The sequence below is a fragment of the Melozone crissalis genome, unplaced genomic scaffold (genome assembly GCF_028551555.1).
Source record: "Melozone crissalis strain CALT ecotype California unplaced genomic scaffold, PUWL_Pcris_2 ptg000057l_1, whole genome shotgun sequence".
Classification (NCBI taxonomy): Eukaryota; Metazoa; Chordata; class Aves; order Passeriformes; family Passerellidae; genus Melozone; species Melozone crissalis.
The window spans coordinates 9,296,431-9,310,268 of NW_026535835.1; positions in this window are offsets into that span (position 1 = coordinate 9,296,431).

Here is a 13,838-nt window from a genome sequence, read left to right on the forward strand (position 1 = left end):
ATGAGATTGGGCGCTGGAACACTCTGGCAGGAGATGGGAAATCAATCCCTGGCTTGCTTTCCAGATGAGCCTGGCCCAACAGAGCCCGTTCCCTCACTGCTCCCCAGGTCAGTGCTGTGGCAGCTTGCTGGTGAAATGCTCCCAGCCCTCCCTCTGGGATCTGCTCCTGCCCTTTTGCAAATGGGAACAAAACCTTTGGGCTCCCTGAGATGGCAGAAAAAGAAATCACTGATAGTGAGGAGCACACCATCAGTGCTGGAGAGAGCAAGGAGTGAGGTTGTTCTCCTCTGAGGGATGTTTTATGGCATGGTCTGTTGTTAACCTGGCCATTAACTGCATCTGTGCAATGGGAGATGCCAAAACCATCAGCTGTATGTGAAAAAGGAGCTCCAGCTGTCAGCTCCAGCTGAAATACTGGTGTGGTTTCAGGGCTGTAGGGTCTTCAGTTTCCAGTGTGTGTAGGCACCAAAGAGAGTTCTGTTGTGCCTTGAAGCTTTTGACAATCCAAGTGATTCTTGTCTTGCTCATTAGTGCAGTGCCTCAGCCAGCCTGGCCTGCCAGGCAAAGTTAATTCCACAGCACAAGGGGAAGGGAAAAGACTTTTAGGAATTGACTCTGTTTTCTTTAAACCTCTTCCTTTCTCATCACCAACTCTACACTGAGTTGGAAAAAGCTTTTAAAATCAGGAGTTAATTTCTAACTCTCCTCGTGTCCCTTGTGCTTCTCTCCAGGGCAGTGCACGCAGGTCCCTGGTGTCCCCATTCCCACCCTCATTTGCCATCCCATGGGATCCCAGCTCTGCTCAGGAGCCTGGGAGTCCTTGCTGTGCCACTGTGAGGCATTAGCTTGGTTTTTAACTGAGGCTAGCTTTTATAAAACACCCTCAGAGATAAATTTGACGTTGCTGTGGTGCTAGCGGGACTGGAAACTTTTATTTCTTGTTTAAACTTTATTTATATTTTCTTTCTTACCTGTGTATTTTAACTCCACGGGGTAATTCCACCCAAGTTTGAACCAGAACTGTTCAATCAGCTATGGAAAGACTCCTCTTGGATTGAGGGAAGGATCTGATCCTGGACAATGTGATCCAGGCACAGCTGAATGTGATAGAGGAACATCTGCAGCTCTGGGCACTATTTTATTTTGAAGACCGCTTTTCCCTTTGTGGTGATTGTCTTGGTTGTGTTTTGTGGCTTTTGTTGGAATATTATCCTGAACCTGTACCTGCCTTTTGAGCCAGCTCAGTGTGGGCAAGAAGAGTTCAGTGAATGTTTTCAGTCTGCTCTGGTCATTTGTGTTTATTGTTTTCTTGTTCTCACCTCCATCCCTCACAACTTTTATGTGGTGTTTTACTACTGGAAACAATAAAGCTTTTGCTCAGTAACATTCCTGAAACAGTAAAAAAAGTTTCTTTTTAAGATACTCTCCAAATCCTCCAGCAAGGCAAGACAATAACCCAGGCAGTGGAAATGGGATTGGTGTGGCTGGACTTTAATTGAATCCTGCACTTGAAAGTCACCTTTTGTCCTGTCCCCTCCTCTGTGCCTGGTGCTGGTGCTGGCAGGGGCGCAGATCAGCTCCTCAGCCCCTCCATGGAGGTTTTCCACACTGCAACCAAGACCCAAAGCAGCAGCAATTGTCCCCACAGCCCCTGTGACAAGCAGGGCCACCAAGAAGTGCCTCTGTGTCTCCCCATTGTGCGCTGAGCTCACACAGCCCTGGCTCTCCTGTTCCCTCAGCATTCAGCCTCAAGGTTTCAAATAGCTTTTTAATCTGTTTTTTTCTCTTTGCATTGCCCTGCTCTAAAAGCTCCTCAGTAATTGCAGTTGGGATTGTTGTGCTGGGGAGCTGCCATCAGGCCAAGGATGGAGCGTGTCAAGGACTGAGCAGCTCCGGGGCTGCTGCTTCCCCTCCCTGCTTGCCATGACAACAGATGGGAGAGGCAGCTGTGGGATCTCTGAGAGCCACAGACGCTGCCTGGGCACTGCCAAGCTCCCCTGGTTGGTTTTTATATTTTATTTTGGGAGGGGAGGGCAGGGCAGTGCTTCCCCTGTCAGAGCCATCTGTGGCCGGAGTGATTGGGTGAGCAGCTGGTGTTGGGGTGTGAAAAATACCAATTTGTTTGTAAAATTTTAAAAGTTTAATAGTAATAGAATGGTTGTAAAGATAGTAGTACAATTGGAGTAATAATAATTTGGACAATTTGAATTAGGATGATATGAGACAATAGAAACAAAGAGTTATGGACAGCCCGGGTACCTTTTTCTGGGTATAATAAGCCTGAAAAAGGACCCACATTAACAGAGGATTAACCCTAAAAACAACAGCCTGTTGCATATTTATACACCTCATACATGATGCATAAATTCCATTCAAACATAGGATTCTGTCTGGTCAGTGTCAGCTTCTTCCTCTGGATCCAAATGGCATCTTCAAGCCTGAGCAAGGTGGGAAGAAGTTCATTTCTCCTGATAATAGGGCATTAATTCTTTTTCTCTGAAAGATTCAGGTGTCCCGTGGCTGCTATCTCAGTGTGAGTCCTGTCTTTAGAAAAAAAAAAGTATCCTACATAGCACAGTTTCTATTTTAATGTTTTGTTATAACCTAAAACTATATTTAACACAGTACTTCAGAGAATTAATACAGCATTACTTTCTAACACAACACATATAATATTCATTTTAATTAGCAGCAAGCCTGGTGACTTGCTGCTAATCAGAGCCTTATCAGGAGAGGGCTGCTGGCACAGACACCTCCTCCCCTGAGTGTGACTGACCTGTGATTCCAGAGCTGACAAATCCCCACAGCACCGTGCCTGCTTTTAGTTATTTGCAATTGCACAAACTTCTGTTCCAGCAAACTTCTGCTCTGAGCAGAACAGGGGTGTGGGAGCTGCCCTGCTCTCTGGTTTTGGGGCTGGATTTGGGGAGATCACACCTCTGAGACTGGTCCTGAAAACCCTGCTGGGTATTTCAGACTCATCCCCTAAAGAATCCCCAGCCTGATCCACTCCCAGCCCCTGGGACAGCAGCTGGGTCACCCAGAGCAGCTGATTCCAGCATTCCTAATTTCCCACCTGTGAAACCAAGGCCAAGAGAACACTTTATTTCTGGTGAAACCAGCTTTATCCTTTATTTCCCAGCTGGTGAAACCAAGCCCAGGAGACCAAGAGAAGCTCAGTGACCAGCCGAGCAGGGGCAGGAGGAGCAGCCCTGGAGCTGCTGACAGGACAGACAGCCCTTCATCTCCAAAAGGCACCCGTGCCAAATCCAACCCCTCCAAGCAATCACACCGTGGCCCTTCAAACGGTGCCTTGGAGGAAAGAAAAACAAGCTGAGAGATGGAAATGAGGGATGTAAATCTTCCAGGCTGTGTCTGGGAGGGACCTGGTTAATCAGCATCGCTGAGCAGCCCTGATGTGGTAAGTGCTGAGGAGGAATTTTGCCAAATTCCCCCGGTTTGGATAGCAGGTGAGCTGTGTTCTGTTTGAATCCCCACCTCGGGGTTGTTTTTCTGTACTTCCAGAGTTGCTGTGCTGCCTGTAGCACGAGCAATAGGCTCCTGTGTCCTGAGCATCTTGGCATGGGATTTATTAATGTGATAAATAAGAATATTCCTGTCAGGGTTGTGAGTTAGGGAGTTCCTGAGCCTTTGTTCCTCCCTCAGCCCTGCCTATCCCAGTGCTAATTGGTGCCACGTGGGTATTTTCAACACTGATAACGTTTGGGAGCTGCCTGGGGATTGCAGGTGAGGCTTTCCCCGAGGTGCTGCCTTGCCAGGTTTGCATCGTGCTGTGTCACAGATCCCTGTTCCTGACCTGTCACCGTGGGAGATGCTGGGATTAGTGTGATGGAGTGCTTGGAGAGGATAAACAATAATGATGCTGCACCCAAACAATGCCTTTCACTTCTCCCTCCTTTCTTTTCCTGTCGCTTCCCCATTCAGGCTTAATAAGATCAGTGCAGATAATTTCTGTGCTCGTGCAAAACATCATTTTCCCTCCTGTGCTTTGCCAGCTGCGCTGCAGTGGGGAAGGAAAATTCCCACTTTCTCCTGCTTGGTTGTGGATGGGTGCATCTGTTCCTCGAAGATAGGGAAAGGAGGGTGGAAGGGGAGAGGAGAAATCAGATGCAGCCTGGTGCATTACCTCTGTGCAGGGGGAAGCCTGCAGGAGTCTGATTTTTGCGGCATTTAGTCTCAGTCCTGATGGATTTTGAGCTAACATAAAATTCTCCATGGCTTTTTCCTTGGAAACAGCCTGAGCCCTAGGCTGGGTTTAGTGCCCAGGGTTAGGGTTTGGAAAACCACAAAGCCCAGCAATTCAGGCACATCGCAGGTGCAAATGGGATCCCAAGGACAACAAAAAGTGCCACAACATGCCTTCCTCCACAGCTTTTTCCTTGGAAACAGCCTTAAACCTAGGCTGGGTTTGCTTCCAATGTTAGGGTTCCAGCTAGGTTTAGGGTTTTTAAACCACAAAGCCCAGAGCTCCAGGCAAACTGCAGCTGCAAAATGGGATCCCAAGGACAACAAAAAGCTGCCAAAAAACGCCTTCCTCCACAACTTTTTCCTTGTGACCATCCCTAACCCTAGGCTGATTTACCTGCCCAGGGTTAGGGTTAGGGTTCCAGCTAGGATTAAGGTTTTTAAACCACAAAGCCCAGAGCTCCAGGCAAACTGCAGTTGCAAAATGGATCCCAAGGGGAACACAAAAACTGGGGTTTTGCTTAATGGGACAGCACAGCCACCCCACAAGTGCCTTCCTCACCTTCCTCACAACAGAGCTGGGCTCTGAACCCAATCCCGCAGGCTTGGATTCACCCAGGTGAGCAGATCCTAATTCTCCTTTTCTTTCCAGTCCCTCCAGGAGGGGAAGCAGCAGCTGTGGCTTGGTTTGGGTGAGCAGACCCTGCAAACACCATCTGAGCTTTCATTGCTGTGGCAGCATCGTTGTGTGCACCAGGAAAGGGGACAGAGGGCTGCTGCAGCTCACAGCACCCCAGGAAAACCTTCCCAGCAGGAATCCCTGCTGCTGATGGCTTCAGGTAGGTTTAATCCCAAAGGCACTTTGGGGTTTTTAGCTCTTCTCATCTTGCAGGCCAGCACTCAGAGATAAACCCCTGTGATTCGCAGATTTGTGGTTACCCTGAGCCTGGGTGGAAATGGTTTGGACAGCCCAGGGCTGGCCCTGCTGTCAGTTTTTATGGCAGCCTTTGGAAGGAGCCAGCAGCGATTTTTGGGGGGCTGGAGATGCCTGGGAGTGAGTGTGCAGCTCCTGATCCCTCCCAAATCACAATTCCTGGGGTTGTGGAGGGATTTGGTGACTCCCTGAGCAGCTCTGCCCTAGGGAAGCACTCAGGGACGCACAGCCAGTCATTTTCAATTAAAAAAAATTTCAATTTTCAGTAATTTTTAATCTCACCCTGTAATTTTGTGGGTGGGCTGCAGGACTTTGTGCTCAGATATTCCTGCACTCCTTTCATGCTGGAGCAGGTTCTGCTGAGGAGCCCAGGAGGGGAAACTGCTGATTTCTTACAGCCCCATAAACCTGATGTTGCCACCAAACTGCTGTGATGCTGCTTTGAAGGGATTTTTTTGCCTTTCTGTGGCTGCAGAATTTCTGTGGTTTCCGTGTTTCTGTGCTAAGAAATCAAGAACCAAATAATTGAATCTCCCTCCCCCTTTCCTATAAAATCAAGTAATCAAATCAAAGAGCGCATGATTTGAAGAGACAGAGAAAGGAGTTCATTTTGGCCTCCCTTTATTGGCCTCTTAAATTCCGAGCTTTGCAGCCTGCTGGGAGTGTTTTATGGATCCCTTTTCACAGCTGTGAGTGGGATGGACTCACCTGCTGCTTTTCCTGGGATTTGGGAGGCAGCAGGAGCTTGGGAGAGCTGGGGAAGGACAACTTTAGTGTGGGTGACCTCAGTGCTGAGGCTGGGGATGGATAAGAGGCACAACGAGGTCCAACCTGTGTGAGGAACACCTCGAGGAGGGAAAATTTTGGTTTTTGTTGGCACCTGAGTGGTTTGGGATCATCCCTTACAGCAGGAAATGCCTGTGGGTGGAGGTGCCAATGGCCCCTGGCTGGTCAGGCTGCAAATGGGATGTAAATTCATGTAAACATATGTCCCCGTGCAGGTAGCAGCTCGTGCCCAAATTATGCAAATATTCTAATCCAAATGGGGTCCAAATGGGAGCCAGAGGGAGAGGTGGCATTCCTCAAAACACAAACTTTAAAATGAAATTATCACCGTGGAGGGGGGCACCTCCCAGGTCATTAGAGGAGTCACTCTGCCCCAGTGCTGAGGCTGGGCATGGATAAGAGGTATAATGAGCTCCAATCTGTGTGAAGAACACCTCGAGGAGGGGAAAATTTTGCTTTTTGTTGGCACCTGAGTGGTTTGGGATGTCCCTGCCAGCAGGAAATGCCCCGTGGGTGTAGGTGCCAATGGCCTGTGCCCGTCCAGCTGCTGAGGATGCAGCTTGATGGGGATGCAAATGGGATGTAAATTCATGTAAACATATGTCCCCGTGCAGGTAGCAGCTCGTGCCCAAATTATGCAAATGTGCTAATCCAATAACGCTAATGCCATGATTATCCAGCAGCACGGGGTTCATTAATATGGTTCCCTGGCTCTTACACCCATCACTGTCAGCATCGCTGTGCTGAGCCCTCCAGCATCCCTGGCACGTGGAGCCACTTTGGGGAGGGCAGAGGGCACCCAGGGCGTGGTGGCACCAGGAAGGGCCCCTCGCCTGCCACCTGTCCTGGCCAAGGTGCCACCTGGCTGCCACGCTCTCCTCGGGGCCCTTCCTGGCAGGAGCAGACCTGGAGCAGCTTTCCCAGCTCCTGCAGAGCAGCCAGGGCAGCATTTCTCCATATCCGTGCTGAGATCAGATGAACAGGGCTAGCAGGGCCATCTAGTGACTCCTCTGGCTGCTAAATGACCTGGGAGGTGCCCCCCTCAACGCTGATCATGTTAAAGTTTGGGTTTTGAGGAATGCCACCTCTCCCTCTGGCTCCTGTTTTTTTCAGCTGGTTTTCTTTGCTCCAAAGTTTTGTTTTCCCTGGATCACCACAGAGCTGGGAAATGCTCCTGCAGTGGAGAGGAGCTTTGTGCTGAGTGGGGTGACATGAGGTCAGGCAGTGAACAGCCCCTGGGTCTGAGAGCATCCTGCAGGCTGGCCTGGCTGCCCAGCCCTGCCAGGAATGCTGCTCTGCAGGCAGGGATCTGCTTGTCTGGGCTGTGGCCTCAATTCCTGCCCTGCTGCCCCGCAGGTGCTGCCGTGAGTTTGTTTTTGTGGTGCACGTGTGGGCAGCCCTGCCTGGTTCAGGGAATTTGGGGTTGTTTGGCTCTCCAGCAGCCTGATCCCACTGCGGATCTGTGGGGTCTTTCCTCCTTCTTGTTCCTCTTCCTTCTTGTTCCTCTTTCTTCTTGCTCCTCTTTCTTCTTTCCCCTCTTTCTTCTTGCTCCTCTCCCTTTTTGCTCCTCTCCCTTTTGCTCCTCTCCCCTTTTGCTCCTCTTTCCTTTTGCTCCTCTCCCTTTTTGCTCCTCTTCCTTCTTGCTCCTCTTCCTTCTTCTTCCTTTTTGTTCCCCTTTTTTCTCCCCTTTTTGCTCCTCATCTTGCTCTTCCATTTCTGTTGTTTCTTTCATGTTGGCACGATGCTGGGATTTGTGGATGTGGCCAGGAGAACGCCCTGGCACCCAGGATGGGTGATTCCCTCACACCCCATGGTTCAGCCTCATGCTCCAGGGATGGACAGGGCATCTGCCAGCCCTGGGAGGAGCAGCAGGCAGGACAGAGCTGCCCCAGAGCCGTGCCAGGTACTGCACAGGGGGGTTTGTGTGGATTGCTTCTGACAGGATGTCAGTAGCCTGACGTGGATGTGGGAGAGGAGCAGCTCTAAAGCTCTCTTCATGCAGCCAAATTGCTCTTTAATACTGCAAACCCAAGATGTTATTTTGTGAGTCCCTGGAGCTCGCTCTGCTGCTGGTTATTGGTGGCATTTTCCCCTCTGCTTGCATCCAGCTCTGAATCCCTGGAGCGTGGGGTGGGAGCAGTTTCCCCTCTGGTGCCTCTGCTGCTTTCTGCCCTCACTTGGCTCCTCCTGTGCTCACTCTGGGAGCTGCTGTGACTCCTGAAATGCCTCTTCCCACCAAAATGTGAGCAGAAAGTCTATCCATTTCCATGGCAACGGGGCCGGGCCCTCACTGCTGATGGGAACTCTGTTCCTGGACATTCATGGGAGTGGGAAGGGCCCAGCCCCAGCTCAGCTCTCCAGGCCAGCATGGGTGTCCCAGCCACCACAGCATCAGCTCTGCTGCAAAACGAGCACCAGGCTTTGCTCCTTGAGCAGGGGTGGGATGCTGTCATCCTCCTGCAGCTGGGAGACAGCCGGGAAGAGGTGAAAGCAGGGTGGAACTCCTGAGACGAGTCAGCTGGATAATCTCAGAGGACGTTGACTCCAGCTTGGGAAGGCTCTGAGAGCAGATAAAATTAGTCTAATAGGAGTTGATGCTGCACAGAAGTCTCCCCTCCTCTGATTGCAAGGGTCTGCGTTTGTCTTACAACAATCAGAGCCAGCCGTGTGAGAGGGTGGCTCTGGTGGTGGCAAACCCCTGGAGTTCAGAGGGACACACAGATCAGGAGAGAAATCTGAGGAAAAAACCCCAAAAAAGGTTCATCCCCAAGAAAATCCCCCTGAGGATTGAGCCCAGAGAAATCTGAGGAAAAAAACCCCAAAAAATGTTCATCCCCAAGAAAACCCTGAGGACTGAGGCCTTGGCAGTGCTGTGCCCCAAGATTGGATGTCACCCCAATCCTGGGCACTGCTGGGGTGGATTTTCCTGCTGTGTACAGCCCACCCTGGGTGGGTTTATGCTCTGCTCTACAGAACTGGGATTTACAGAGCTGTTTGTCCCCTCTGCTGGGCTGGCAGTGCCTGGGTGTTGGCACAGGGGGGTCAGGGTGCAGAGCAGGGCAGGTCCCCTCCCCAACAGGAGGGGCAGACATTCCTCAGGACTCCAAAAAAACCCTCAGGGCATGGAAATTACAAAAGAAAACACCAACTATTTTGGGATTCCCATGGAAATGGCAACATATGCTGAACGTTAAACATCAGCCCCTACCAAAAGTATAAAAGCTATTCTGGGCCCATCCTGAGGATGCAGGCAGAGCTGATGCCTCCCTGCCTCCCTCCTCCTTTCCAGCTCCTTTCCAGGTCCTTCTGCAGGTACCAAGATGCTGGCCAGGAGGATTCCATCTCCCTTTGCCAGTGGTTGGGTGTTTCATAAAGTCTCTAAGAACCTTAAGCAATATTTTGAGGGGAGAGGGCCCTTCCCTGCTGGCATTTGGCCCTTGCCTGGCTCAGTGCAAGGGTTTGTTTGTGTCTGTGTTGTGAAAAGGGATGTGGGCTGTATTCCACCACAGTGATTTTGCTCACAGCTAGTAATTGCTGGTTAAATCTGGTCAAATAATGGTTGTTAGCAGGGCCTGTTGGAGCACAGATAACTTCAGATATTATCCAAGCAGAGGAGCAGTGGGGGCCAGGGTGCACTGGGATATCAGCACTGGTGGGGAGCCGCAATCAGCACAGCCTGGAATAAGCTCCTTAGGATTATTTTGGCCAAGTTTCCCAGTTATCACCATTATTGTTATTGCTTTACTTAGCAAATGCAGAGGCTGTTTGACCAGGTAAGGAGTGCAATGGGCTCAGCCAGGGCAGGGATCTTGGAGGGGAGCTGAGCATCAGCCAGGAGACAGAGCCTGAGCCAGGCACAGGTTGCTTTTCAATTAACCCCCTTCCCATGCACACAGCCATGCTGCAGCTAAGCTCAGTGGAAAAAAAATAAAAAATATGTTTCATATCTCCCAGCCAGGGGAGCTGAAGGCAGGGTCAGTGCTGAGGGATGGAGGGGTCTCTTGCAGCAGTGTTGGCACCCCCTGGCAGTGTTGGCATCCCCTGGCAGTGTTAAACCCCCAAGCTCTGCCCCTGCAGCCAGATTGAGCTGCTGGTGCCTGCTGGCACCTTCTCCTGCCTTACAGCTGTGGGGACTTTCAGGCTTAAAAATGGTTGGGAAAAGCAAAATTCCAGTTAGGGCTGGTGCTGCCTGTGTCACCTCCCTGGGGACACTGAGAAACCTCCCTGTCCCACCTCTCTGAGGTCAAGGATGAGGTCCAGAGGTGGTGAAGGCTTTGATTTGGCATCTTTGTGCTCTCTCCAGCAGAGCAGGAGGCTCAGAGAGATTTTGAGTTGACAAAGAAATGAATAAAGAACCAGTGGGTGAACCCCTGGCAAGCAATGGGGTGTGCTAGGCTGGTGCTGTGCTCTCCATTTGGAAATGAATTGATCAGACTGGAATCAGCCCCTGCTCTCATGGGTTTAAAGCTGGAGCAGCAGAACTTGGTGCTCAGCATTTGTAAGGGAATTGGTTGAAGTGTGTCCTGAGGACAGACAGTGGGTTTGGGTGTGTGTTTAATCTGTTCTGCATTTTTGGAGGAAATATTCCTGTAGGAATATTCCTTCTGTTTGCCCATTTCCAGAGGAGGAATCTGGACTGTGGCACAGGGAGAGTGAGTGCCACAGGCCTTTTCTGGATGTTCTTAAACCTGCGCTTGTGCCTCTGTTCAGGACAACATTTAAAGTAAAACCTTGGTGTTCTCAGAGCCTGGGCTGGAGCTGGAGTGTCAGTTCCTGCATCCCACACCCCAAGCACAATGTCACAGGTGCTGGGCTCAGTATCTTGGGAGAAAACATGGGTTTTGACAGAGAAAATTGCTCTTCTCCTCATCCCATCCCTGCTTGGATGGGGGCTCTGTGATATCCACCTCTCCCTCCCTATGCCCTGGCAGAGTGGCTCTGCTCCTGCCAGGCAGAGCTGTGGGTTCAAATTGCCATTTGAACATTCAAACTCTCTCTTTTCCTCCTGGGGGGCTGCTGGGGAAATCAAACTCCCCCTCCCAGGGCAGCAGAGGCCACGAGCGTGGGCAGAGCAGCCCCAGCAGAGCCAGGGATCAAATCAAGTCACATTCCAGGGCATTAGACAGACGGTGGGAATTAAGAGCTTTACCTGGAAACTGGCTTTGTATCTGCCAGCCCTGCTTTTGTCTTCCAGCCCAACTTTCTATTTTTGTCCCTTTCTCCTTCTGTGTTGTTGTGTGTGACACGTTTGGGGAGCCCTGGGTGCATGTGGGGCTGTGCAGCCCAGGAGGGAACACTCAGGTAGGGAAAATGTGGTTTATCAAGACCAAGCTGTTTTGGGGCTCATTAAAGGCTGAGAAAATTCTCCAGCTGCTTTCTCAAGCTTGGGATCAGGCAGAGACCACAGTGTCCCACCTGGGCTGTGAGCAGTGAGTTTTGGTTTGGTTTATCAGTCTGTAGGGCTGGTGATGGGGTCTCCATCAGGGGCCACATCTGCCCTGCCTCAGGGAGTTTTTCTGCTTCAATTCTGCCTTTTTTGTCCCCCTGTTGCTCTTCTGGGTGAGCTGAGCATCTCTCATTTGGTGCTGCTGGATCCTGATTCCAGCTGTGGATGCAGGAGGAAGAAGAGTGCAGAGGTTCCCCTTAATTCCCAGAGCCTTGATTTTTCAGCCCTATAAAACAATCTTTGCCCATTTGGGTCTTTGAGGAAGCGTTTGAAGCGATGACGCTTTTGTAATGGCAGTAACGGCATTAGGCTCTCGCGTGTAACTTGATTTTATTTATTTATTTATCTGCCCTTTCTCGGAGGAAATTGCTGCTATTTTCTGGGCATCAGGCCCAATTTCTGCTTCGCTCTGTCTGAGTCCACACCACATCCTGCGTGCTGCACCCAAAGATGGAGCCTGTGTGGATGAACACACCCAAACCCAGGGGTACCTCCTTGTGCTTGCCGTGATGTTTTCAGAATCAGCCCACCTGTGAGGTTTTCAGCCTCTGGATGGCATTTCCCTCTGAATTAATGTCCTTGGATGTGGGAAGGGGGTTAAACTGAGGCTGGATCTGCTGTCAGACCTGCAACAGGCAGGAGCCACCTGGGAGTGAAAACACAGCAGGGACACAAAGGAGCAGTGAGCTGCCTCCTGCTCTCCCAGGTCATTAGATCACCCTCAGATGTGCCTCGTGTCTGGGTGAAGAGCAGTGACAAGTTTGGATGCTTCAGGAGAGAAACATTCACTTGCCTGTGAGGAGTGAATGAGGTTGGTTTGCCTGGTGTCAGTGTGTTATGACTCAAAGACTTGCATTAACATTTACCAAATTCTGAATGAAAGCCGAACTCTCTGCTGCAGACAGACAGGTTGGGTGTCATTTTGTTGGGATTTGGGGGAAATCCTCTGAAGAGGGCAGAGCTTTGTTTTTAATAATCACCTGCCTGCCAGGAGCCTGCAGCTCTGTGTGCATGGCTAAGGGATGTGCCAGGTTACCTGGTGGGCAGCTGGGCATGGTGGTGGGTGAGCAGAGCATGCCAGGCGTCCCAGGCTCCCACCAGAACCCCCCAGAGCTGAGCCAGCTCCTCTGAAATATTTCAAACACATTTTCCTGGGCAGGGTGAGTAACTGGGGCAGGATTTTGCATCATTTTCTCGCAGTGTTTCTCTTCTGGCGCTCCTTGCTGAAAAGTCCACTTCCAGCAGCTTGTGAGGCCACAGATTTATTGATTTGAACACGGGGGGGAATGAGTAAAACCAGCAGTTTGAGACAACTCCCTGAGCAAAGCAGAGCCAAGCACAGCTCAGCATTTTCCAGGGAGCCTGTGGTGGAGCCTGTCCCTGTCCTGGCTGTGCTGGGCCCTGGCCATGCCCAGGAGGGACAGGAGGGGTGCTGAGCATGGCCACAGTGTCACTGAGCCCTGTCCCATCCCATCCCTGTGGTGCTGAACCAGCCCCATGGCACAGCCACACACCAGCTGGCAGGGGCTGTGCCACCCTGAGCAGGGCACATGTGTTGCTTCAATCCCCGGTGTGTCCCCAGCTCCAGAAGCTCATCCAGCCGGTGCTGAGCTCTGGAAGGGACATTGCTGTGGGCTGGGACAGCAGGGATCTGTGTCAGGGCTGTCCCTGTCCCTGGGGGCTGCAGGGAGTGGGCAGTGATGGCATCCGTGCTCCCGGCTCGGGATGTGGCACAGCATCTCCCTGGCACAGCCTGCAGGGCTGTCCCTGTCCCTGGAGGCTGTCACAGTCCCTGGGGGCTGTTCCTGTCCCTGGGGGCTGTTTGGGTCCTTGGGGAATGTCCCTGTCCCTGTGGGCTGCAGGGAGTGGGCAGTGATGCCATCCGTGCCCCCGGCTCGGGATGTGGGACAGCATCTCCCTGGCACAGCATCTCCCTGGCACAGCCTGCAGGGCTGTCGCGTCCCTGGGGTCTGTCCCTGTCTCAGGGGGGCTTTCCCTGTCCCTAGAGGCTCTCAGGGTCCCCGGGGTCTGTCCCTGTCCCTAGAGGCTGTCCCTGTCCCTCTCCACACCACCCCAGATGTGACGCACCAGCACGCTGGCTCCTGACCCTGCCTGGTGACCTCAGGAGGGGTCTGGCAGGACCAGCCCCGCTTCGCCAGGGCGATGAATCCAAGCCCACCTCCCTCACCGCATCACCCCAGCTCCCGGGGCAGGGACAGGGTCCGGGCAGGGTCAGGGTGGGCTGCCCACGCCGCTGGCCGTGTGCCCGGGGCGCCAGGCCGGCCACAGCCCTCGTTCCTCCGCGGCCGGGCACCGCTTTGTTGCTAGCTGGTGACATCACCCGAGAGCCCACCCCCTGCCTCTTATCCGTCTCTCTGTCTCGCTCATTTATTCCCCGGCAGCGCTGGCAGGATCAGGGGCCGTGCGAGCGCCGGGGCTGGCAGCGACAGCAGCGATAGGAGCAGC